We start from the raw sequence: 10356 nt of genomic DNA, 5'->3' as shown, positions 1-10356 counted from the left end.
AATTGAAAAATTATAAGTGGATCCCATGGAATAAATTAAAACTATCTATTGTATAATTAATAAATGTTGAAAATAATATATAAGTGAGATTTCTCATGGGCTTGAGTTCTCAAACTTGCTATTTTTATGGGCTTTAAGGAAGCCCATATTGGCAGTGGACAAGGACGATGCCCTACCTTCAAATTTGAAGAGACGGACTAAAGGTAGATGGGTGGTGTGCATGGGGTGGGCTCCACAATTGGAAATTCTTGGGCACCCTTCGATTGGAAGTTTGTTGTTTCACTCAAGATGGGGATCTGTAATAGAGAACACTGCAACATGGACACACCCTGGCAATGTTGTTTATGGCGAACCAAGGATTGAATCCACAACATCTAGTGGAGAAGGGGTTGGTCGTGGAAGTGGAGAGAGGCGAGGATGGATGGTTCCAAGGGAGTGACATTGCCAAGGCTCTGAATAAGGTGATGGTGGGTAAGGAAAGCGAGAGCTTGAGGGTACGTGCAACATTGATGTGTGTTTTTTTTGAGGATGTGAAGCTCCACCAAGAGACCACTGCTTTGGGGGCTTCATTCGGTATCTGCAATAGCAACAACAAAAGCAAAAGCACTCAGAGATTGTAGATCAGGTGTTAAATGCATGATTGATGATTCCAAATTGTATACTTGTATTAGCCATCTGCTGATTGGTTGGAAGGAGAAGCTAAATGTGATAATATTAAAATTATGGCATAGTATATTTAGGCCATGTTTGGTTCATTGCTTTGGACCTCATTCTTTTATATCTTTTTCATTTAAGGCAAGAATGGGCAAGAATGAATAACATTAGAATGTTTGGTTACAAAAATTCTTGCATTGGGATACATTCTTTTTAGAATGAAAAATCGGCCCCATAGTACAAAAAATTGAGTAGCCTATAGCATGAAGCATGCCCCATGTTGCTCGTTTTCATTCTTTGAGGAAACACCATAGATGTTTACTTTTGTGAAAGAACTTTTACAAAAGTATTTTTATGAAATCACTTTTATGAAAGTACTTATACAAAAGTACTTTTATGAAAGTACTTATACAAAAGTACTTTTATGAAAGTACTTATACAAAAGTACTTTTATGAAATTACTTTTACAAAAGTACTTTTATGAAAATATTTTCATAAAAGTACATTTACATTAAAACACTTTTATAAAGCACTAAAAGTATTTCTGTTAAAGCACTTTTATAAAATTACTTTTATGAAATCACTTTATGGAAGTACTTTTATGAAAGTACTTTTATAAAAGCACTTTATGGAAGTACTTTTATGAAAGTAGTTTTATAAAAACACTTTCATGGAAGTACTCTTATGAAAAGTACTTTTATAAAAGCAGTTTTAAGAAAGTACTTTTACAAGACATATATGCCAACTCATAAGCATTGACTATTAGAAACGTAGGTTGGTAGTTTATGAATGCCAGCAAAAATTTTTTTGAAGGATAAAAATGAGCAACATAGGGCACTTGTTAATTTGAAAAAAAAAATCATTTTTAGGAAAAAAGTGTTTGGTTCATAGTAATATTTTCTCATTCTACCTATTTTTACCCAGTCTTGTCCATTTTAGAATTTCATCTTGGGCAAGAATGAGAAAGAATGAGAATTGAATCTAATATGGCCTTACACTACAATTTCATTCCTACTAATTGGTTTCAAAGTATAAAAGTGAAAATGAATTGTGATCAAGTTCTGATTTACATTGAAGGAGATAAATAAGCCAGCAAAAGTGTCTTTAGAAAAAAAAAACAAAAAAAAAAGCAATGGTGAGGAGAGATTTCAAAGCTGATGGCTTAACATTTGTGGAATTTATTTGAGGAGGGTCAGAGATGCATGGATCGGATTAAGGGTATTGTGAGTTCTACAAAGCTCATGGCCGACTCAAAGAAATGGAGTCACCACCCACTTTTCAAAGGAAATGGGTCCTCATTTTCAACCTTGAAAATCGATTTTATTATCTTGATAGTGACTTCATTCTCCACGGAAAAAGGCACACAATTGAGAGATTTTGGATCACAAGGATTGGGAGAGGGAAGTTGTTAGGCACTCCTCTCTCCAAATTGTTGTAGTAGCCCAATACAAGAACTGCTTAGGCTTAATTAAAAACAAATGGTTGTTGGAGTTTCTAAATTTTGGAAAAACATGCTCCCTACCTCTCCTAAGACCAATTTCGATGTGATGTTATCGAGCCTTAGATATTAGTTTCCCTAAGACCCTCATTTCTCTACATCTTCTCTGCTTAAAAGAAGTTGAGAACAATGATTCTATAAGGTCTCAAAACTTCAAGCAGCCCATAAATCCAAACTTGAGCTAGAAGATAACGTGAGAGGCTTACCTCTCGTATGTAGCCTTGTTATTGAGATTCCCACAACTTAACTGAACAAAGAGAGAGCTTGAATGAGCTCAAAAGAGATTTAAAACAATTTGACGCTTGGATATGTTGTACAAATCTTAGATCTGAAACACTGTGAGTGGGTTTGGAGTTTTAGGTTTAAATGCTTGGGGGTTTTCTCGCGAATGAGGCACCTACATGAGTTGGGGATGCTTATTGGCTCTCTCTTTTGTTTTTCCTCTCTAACGTTTCTCCAAAAGTCTATCCTTAGAGCTTGATTTCTGTCCTATTTTTAGAGAAAGGGAGAGGAACATGTTTGAATCTCACCCAATCAGAGAGCTTTGACAAGAAAATAACAAAGATTTTTCATAGAGAAAGGTGCTCAATCAACCTTTCCATGTTGGTAAAAGGATTTTCCTTAATTTGGGGTTCATTTTCATAGATTTTGTGTGGCCATTGGGAGCTTGGGGTGTGCATGTCATTACAATATTATATTTGGGGTTGTCAAGCGCATAAAATGTACTATATTTGGGGTTGTCAAACGCATAAAATGTAAATTTGACTCACTTCTAAATGTTATTTTCTCTTTTCTTTGTTTTTAAGTGGGGGTATCTTTGGGTTTTTGGGATTTTAAGTTAATTTAGCATTATTTTATTGGTTCAGGTGTTTAGACAAATCAAGCAAGGGGTTGACATTAGCCCCCACCTTTTTGAGGTCTTAGGTTGGGACAACTAATGTGGCAATTTAACTTGGCATGTCAAAATGATGTTTTTTTTTTTTAACTTTATCGATCAAACATGTGAATTATGTTGTGAAATTTGATGTACAAGGGTTTTTGGGTATATAAACACAGTGGTAAGATCTAATTAGTCAAAAAGGTCGGGATGATGAAGATCTATGGATGGCAATTCAGATTAATGATATTTGTTAAAACTGAATCATGGCTTAATGGGGGGTCAAATAAGGGAATTTTGGAATGAAATTTGGTGGGTAGGCACTTTTAGACATCCTAAATCTGATGAAAGTGATGAGGCTTTGACCAGAGATGTCAATTGAAAGATTTGGTTTGGATCAAGGTTTTGGCTTATGGCACCAACCAATGAGAAGGTCCAAAATGGAATATTACTCATTTTAGAGGAAAATGGAGGAATCTAAGGCTAGATTTAAGGGGTGGTTTGTTTTGAGGATTTTGAACTCGAAATATGACTTTTTGTTTGGTCAAATCAAAAGCTTTGTTGATCAGATAGTTAAACAAGGGAACTTTGAGTCGAGATTTGATGTGTGGGCACAAATTTAGGCGATGAGTCAAGTTGATGGTTTTGATTTGAGAAATAAATAGTTGATCTTGGTTTCCTAGCTCTAGTCATTTAAGTCCATCAAAATGGAATCTTGGATTTTTAAGGTTGATCATTGTAGATTTAAAGTGAGATTTGCTAGTTGACTGTATCCTTGTAATCTTGAGGCACTAAATGTGTTCAATTTGATTTTAGGGTGTCATGGTTTGGATATCGTGTAGACCAAGACTGTTAGAGAGGGGGTTGATGTGGTGAATGGTGCACTAAGTTTTAGTTTCCTAAGTCTGGGGATCGTGTCTAATTGCATATTTGATATTGATTTCAAAATTCTCATTTGTCATGTGGCTTGCATAAAAAAAAATGGAATTTTGGGCTTTTGGCATGTATTAGGTTGGTTTGATTTGGTTTTCAAGTTTTGGGGTCAAGTAGGAAGGTAGAAAGAGGTAGGATGACAAAACCGAACAAAAATTAGGTGCTGACAACTGCTCCTCTTTGATGGAGGCAGCAAGCTTCCGAACAACAAAGAAAAAGAAGCACATGGAAATTTTTTTAAGGGACGAGAGATTGGATTATGCACATGGAAATTTCTGTTTGTAATAAATTTATATTGGATTGGGTTGGATTAATCCAATATCTGGTCCATTGGTATAAGATAAAAATATAGGTGTAAATGGACCGGCTTTGGGATGAAACCAATTAAATTAAAACCAATTTAAACATATTGGATGGTCTAGACATTGAATTGGACTGGTCCAAAATGGTCCCAAATATTCATTGGATTGGATTGGACCTGGTCCATTGTAATGGACTCACATTGGACTAAATCAGATCGGACCAAATCCAATTCAATTTACACCCATAGATTGGAGGAGGAGGATTAAGGGGGGAGAGTGTTAACTGTTAAAAGAGAGAGAGGTGGGACCCACTTATAATTTCAAGTGGAGCCAACCTATTTATTTTTCTCTAAAAAGAGAAAAGTTCAAGGGAAACCCACTTGTATATTATTTTCAACATTTATTAATCATACATTAAACCATTTTTGGGGCTGATAGAGGCATTTTTTTCAAGTCCAAGGTCTAAATTGGCCCCTCGGATTGTAAAAGGGCAAAAGTGGCCTTTTCACAAACTACAAGGGCTGTCAGAGCTGAAAATCCTTTTCAAAATCATAGAAAATGAAATATATTCATTAACCAGTGCACCATTAATACTTGTGGACAAAAATGGTGCTAACCTTTTAAATAGTCACCCACGTAAATGTTAGTAAATGAAGGTAGTGAGTACTTAGGGGGTGTTTTACAACATGAGTTGTTTTTGTTGTTATTGATTATAGAAAAAAATCAAAATCATCTGGTTTGAAAAGTGAAAAATAGATTGTTTTTCAAAACAAAAATACAAAAATGTTCTTGATTGTGTATGCATTTTTTTTTTTTTGTTTTTAAAACTAAAACCAAAAACATGTTCTTGAATTTCTAGTCTAGTTTCAAAAATATGTTTTCATCTGGTTAATATCGTGATCTATAAGCCATATAATTTCTACACTACAAAGTTTGTTCTTGTTTTCAAAACCATTATTTTGATGGTTCCAAAAACAGGTATTGTTTCTTTGGAACAAAACCAACTTAAAAATAGAGTTCGTTTTTGGTAAGCAAAAAAAAAAAAAAAAACAAAAAATAGAGTTCAAGAACATACTTTTGTTCTTTGTTGATGTGATTATTTCACAAACAAAAGAAAACAAAAGCATTATGACCCCTTATGTGGTTGTTTATTTGGGATATTTTATTTTTTTAAGAAATTGGGTTAATTCTGATTTCATAGTCTAAAAATACCAATTAATTGTTTTATTTCTAGAAATGGGCTAATTGAGATAAAAGATTATTTATACATATTATGTTAGAAAAATGTAACAAAATAGATAAAAATAGACTTAGTAAGACAACATACTTTATGTTTTATGAAGCTTCTTGTATTTTTAGGGTCAATTATAAATTTACACCCTGTGTGCTTAGAAGGTGGAACACTTGGCCCCAAAACTTTGGTTTGCAACAAAACCCCCTCAACTTTTGGATGTAAACACTTTGCTCCCTATTCTATTAATGGGTTGACAGTGAATGTAGAATTATAAAATTGGCTATTTGACATTCAATGGGATAAGAGAGAAAGTTATCAAAATGATGCAAATGGGCGTACTAAAGCATAATCTCTCTCTCTCTGGATGGGTTACTATGCTTCTAAACCTTGGGATGATGAACTGTGTTTCTTCTTCAGCATGGGTTTGGAAGCACAACAACCCAGTCCGAGAGAGATATTGTGCTTTAGCATGTGTAGTTTCATCATTAAATGGGCAATTTAGAAAATTTACCTTCACTATCAACTCCATTAACAAAGAACGAAGCAAAGCGTTGAAATCCAAAAATTCTAGGGATCTTTATTGCAAAAACAAAGTTTAGGGCGTAAGTGTCAACACTCCTAAAGATGGCAATGGAATAAGTTTAGGAGGGTTTTGTAAATTCTACTCTCTTTGTCTCCCCAAACCTCCCAATTCATACCCTATCCAAAACTTGCAACTTGTTGGAGTTTTGAATTCAAACCCTTCCCACACATGAAAATTCAAAACCCTCCTCGATGCTACTGTACTCTCCCTACCTTTGAGGGTGAGAGCAAGTTGGGTATAGAATTTGCATCTAATTTCAAACAATACAAAGCAAAATAATATAAACATAAAATTTTCCACTAATTTATTAATTATACTTCATAAGGTTGTGTTTTTTGAGGTGTAAAGACAAAACTCCATCGATGTAAAAAAAGATTGGACCAACATGTAAGCGCAAAAAATGAATTGGATAGATGCAGCTTTTACACTGCTGTGTGTTTGGAAGAATAATGTAAAACATCAACGTATTTTCTATATGCATTTGGATGAACAATAGTGTAAAACTACACCCGTGTATTGATAATTGCTGCTATGCATTCCATCTCATGCTGATGAAGTTGATGGAAGGGGTAAATATTAAAAAATTACAGAAACGGTTAGCCTATATGCATTTGGATGCATTCCATCTCATGCTGATATGCATTCCAGGCAACCTTACTGAGCACTGTCAGCCTGGGGCCATACCCTAACACCGTAGTTAAACCTGCCCATAAGATGTTTGATATTTTGCCTAGCCTGCTAGGGGCAACAGTTGAAATGGTTGCGGTTGAAACACCTTACTGAGCACCGTCAAAGAGAGGTGTTCCCTCTTTTTTTTTTAATATTTGTAAAACATATCAAACAGGTAATTGTTTCAACCGTTGACCCTTATAAAATGTAAAATGTCAAAATTTAAAACTCTTGCCACACCGGTTCAGACCTGTAAAATTAAAACATGGCAACCCATCAAGCTCCATCTTGATATTAAGATGAAAACAACAACATCTATAACAATTCATGAGTTAGAATTTGAGTTCAAGAACCAAGACAGTACCTACTTCGATTGGAACTGTCAAAGAGTGTAGGCACATGAGCATTAAGAAATCACTCCTCTTTCTTAGAAACATCTGTGGACCTTTCTCCATGTACTCTTTAGCATTTTTTGAGCTCAAAACTTTTATTATTTTTTTTCCCATACTGCAACTCCACCATGTTGAAATATTTAGTAACCTAAAGGCACTTCATCCCTGCTCTTCATCAAATGCCCAAGTATATATGGACATTTGTTGCTACAAATCAAGACATTGAAGTAAAGCAGCAAAGCAACACCTTGACAACTTGACAAATGTGCTACAAATCACACACTACTTCTCCCTCCTAAGTAGAAGTTGTCTTACCACCACTATCCTACCTCTATTTAGCAATCACTAAGGCTGTCTGCTCAATCTCAATGAACTGTCCCATGGCTGATTTAACGATGTATCACATTTTAAATAAGTAAATCAAACTCTAGGCTAAGACCAGTAAAGAAGTCAGAAACCTATCTCAATTAAGTTCTTATATTGCTTTGCATCAGGATAATCTCTCTACTACTCAGAAGACCAGTAAAGAAGTCAAAAACCTATCTCAATGAATCTCATCACATGCATCCCCTTATGCTAAATGATAACCATAGACATAGGAATGTATGTGATATTGTGATATAAACCAAAACTATTGGCCTTTGGGGTTGGGCCTCCAATGGATCTTGGATGGTTTCTCATTAGAGTTTAATAACCTGTTGATTCCCCTTATATGTAGTACATGATATTCAGTATGTATGCATGATGAATTTGCATATCATTAGGAAGACAGTTTTGGAATAGGCCTTCATACAATGAACTTAGAAAACTAGGGTTAGGAGCTCTGATATTCAGTTATTTACTAAACTTGATCAAGACTAAATCCTAATGAGAACATAAATCTCTCACTCAAAAGGCCTGACCACCCAAAAATAAACACAATCAGAAGCAAAATAAACCTGAAAGATCTAATTAAACCAAAGAGTTAGAAGCTGAAGTTGATCCACAAGAAATTTTATTGAAGACAGGGTGAATGTGTAGAATGTACAAAAGGAATAAGGATCTCAAGTGAGGAAAACAACAATCAGTACCACCACAAATACAAGTTTTAAGAAGGAAAAAGTTTCCTTCTACAAGGAATCTCTCTCACCTCCCCAACCTTGATAAGATCATCACCTTGCTTGTTTTCTTCTCACTTGTAGTTTGCAGATGATACCATCATTATCTATAAATTGATCCTAAATAGTTGGGGTAAGGCTTCGTCCCATTGACTGCCTCTTTTCATTAGCCACTGATGAACATCCATTCCAGTTTAAAATAAACATATATCAGACTTCGGTGGGAGAGGTGGTAACTAAAAGTGCTTGCAGGGGCACTGGGATATGAGTTAAGATGATTCTTAGTGCTATTGATCCTATTATGAAGAATGGCTTTTGGAGGTTTCTGCATTTATAGACAATTCCTAAGCTCATGGATATTTTAAAGATTGGATATCCCAGGAAGAAAATCTCCTTCAGATCTAGTTCATCTCATAAAACAACATAGATTTACTACCACTAAAAGCATAGAGATATCTTCATTCCTAGAAAGGGCTTTTGTTCGCCTTGAAGCATGGTTCCAGTGGTTCAATACTACACAATCAAGTAAGATATCCAATTTCTAATAATGGAAATTGCAATTTTACTTGGTAGCTCTATCCTTCAAAACATCTAGAAGGATATTGATTAGTTAAAACTAGCATATTTATCTTGCTTTAGAAGTAGAGAGCTGCACTAGACTTGTTTGACATTTCTCATGAGAACAAGTTTCTAAATGTGTTACAGAGATTTTTGATTGTGTTAAGAATGAAAATTTATACTCAAGACATCTTAGTAGGTTATTGTATTGACTTTTTTCTCTATTAAAATTCCAAAAATCTATTGATTACAGGTACACTATACTGTATGGTGTATATTTACAGTTCAATACTTCATTTTCTAGGAAAGGATATTAGCAGTTATTACTGGCATAGAAGAGACAAGGCAACAACTCGTGAACTAAACCCAAAGGTTCAAATTACAACTTTGTGATCACCTGCGATTATTGATGTTGATTTTTCTAATTTGCTTTTACAGGAATGGAATTGTTATTTCTTAATTTCTCTTTCATGTAGTCTTAATGAATTTTAGGAATTGAGAATTCAACAAGTTCAGATCAAGTTGGGTAGACTCAACTAAGTACTCAGAAATGAAATTGTGCTTTTCAAAGTTCATTTAACATTAGTAACATTACCTCTAAAAAGGATTAATCTAATTCTAAATCATGCTTCCTGGAAAAAGTGGTTGTATTTTACTATGATTCAAAATTTGCATGTATGCAAGAATTTCATTAAAAGTTTATAGCTATTTGCTAGTCCACATAACAAAATTTGACAAAAAGAAGGCACTATGTTTGTGGGTGAACATTTACTTCTCATTATCATGTAATTTGGTTTGTGAACAAGTTTACTCTTTTGATCTACCATACCAACCATGCAAGTTCCAGGTACCTACTAGCATGGCACAACTTAATTTGAAAGAAGTAGAAAATATTTTGACGAAGAAGTCAATTTTTCCTAGGCAGTGTGGGATCAAAACCAGTCTTTAAAAACCCATCTTGGAACTTGAACCATTTCCCCTTCTAGGTCAATGGGTCAGCAGTTCAACCATCTCAGTCAACCCATGATGTCACCAACATAAAATTTCAAACAAAAATTAAAAGAATCCAATAACCCATTGAATTGAACAGGTCAACCACATGGGTTGTGGTGATTGACCAAGTAAATGTTTTTTTTTTTTTTTTTTGTCAAAAAAGTGGGTTAGAGATTGAGGCACCTAGTATTGTGACAGGTTCACTTCACTGCTCTGACTGGCTGGATCAATAATGGGTTGAAAACACTGATCAAAACATGTTATTTGGTTTGTAATTCAGTCTTTTCTTGGAGAGATCCTTTTCCATTTGAATAATTTTCTAAATGTCATGACTTTGGCATATGAAGCTTTTTTCATTTACAATTTAGCTGGAGCACTCAACTAAGAGGCGATTTGAGTAAATTGCATTGGATATTAAGTGAAAAGTAGCCATCGATGGTAAATATGGAGTCACTATTTTCAACTCAGATGACCAGGGGAAAATCATGTGAAGCTGTTTGAGAGTTGCAATCGTTTGGTCTATTTGGGACCAATGATATTAAGTGAAAAGTTGTTTTCAACTTGAT

The sequence above is a fragment of the Nelumbo nucifera genome, chromosome 2, assembly GCF_055504915.1.
Source record: "Nelumbo nucifera cultivar China Antique chromosome 2, China Antique-T2T, whole genome shotgun sequence".
NCBI lineage: Eukaryota > Viridiplantae > Streptophyta > Magnoliopsida > Proteales > Nelumbonaceae > Nelumbo > Nelumbo nucifera.
This window is presented reverse-complemented; position numbering follows the sequence as displayed.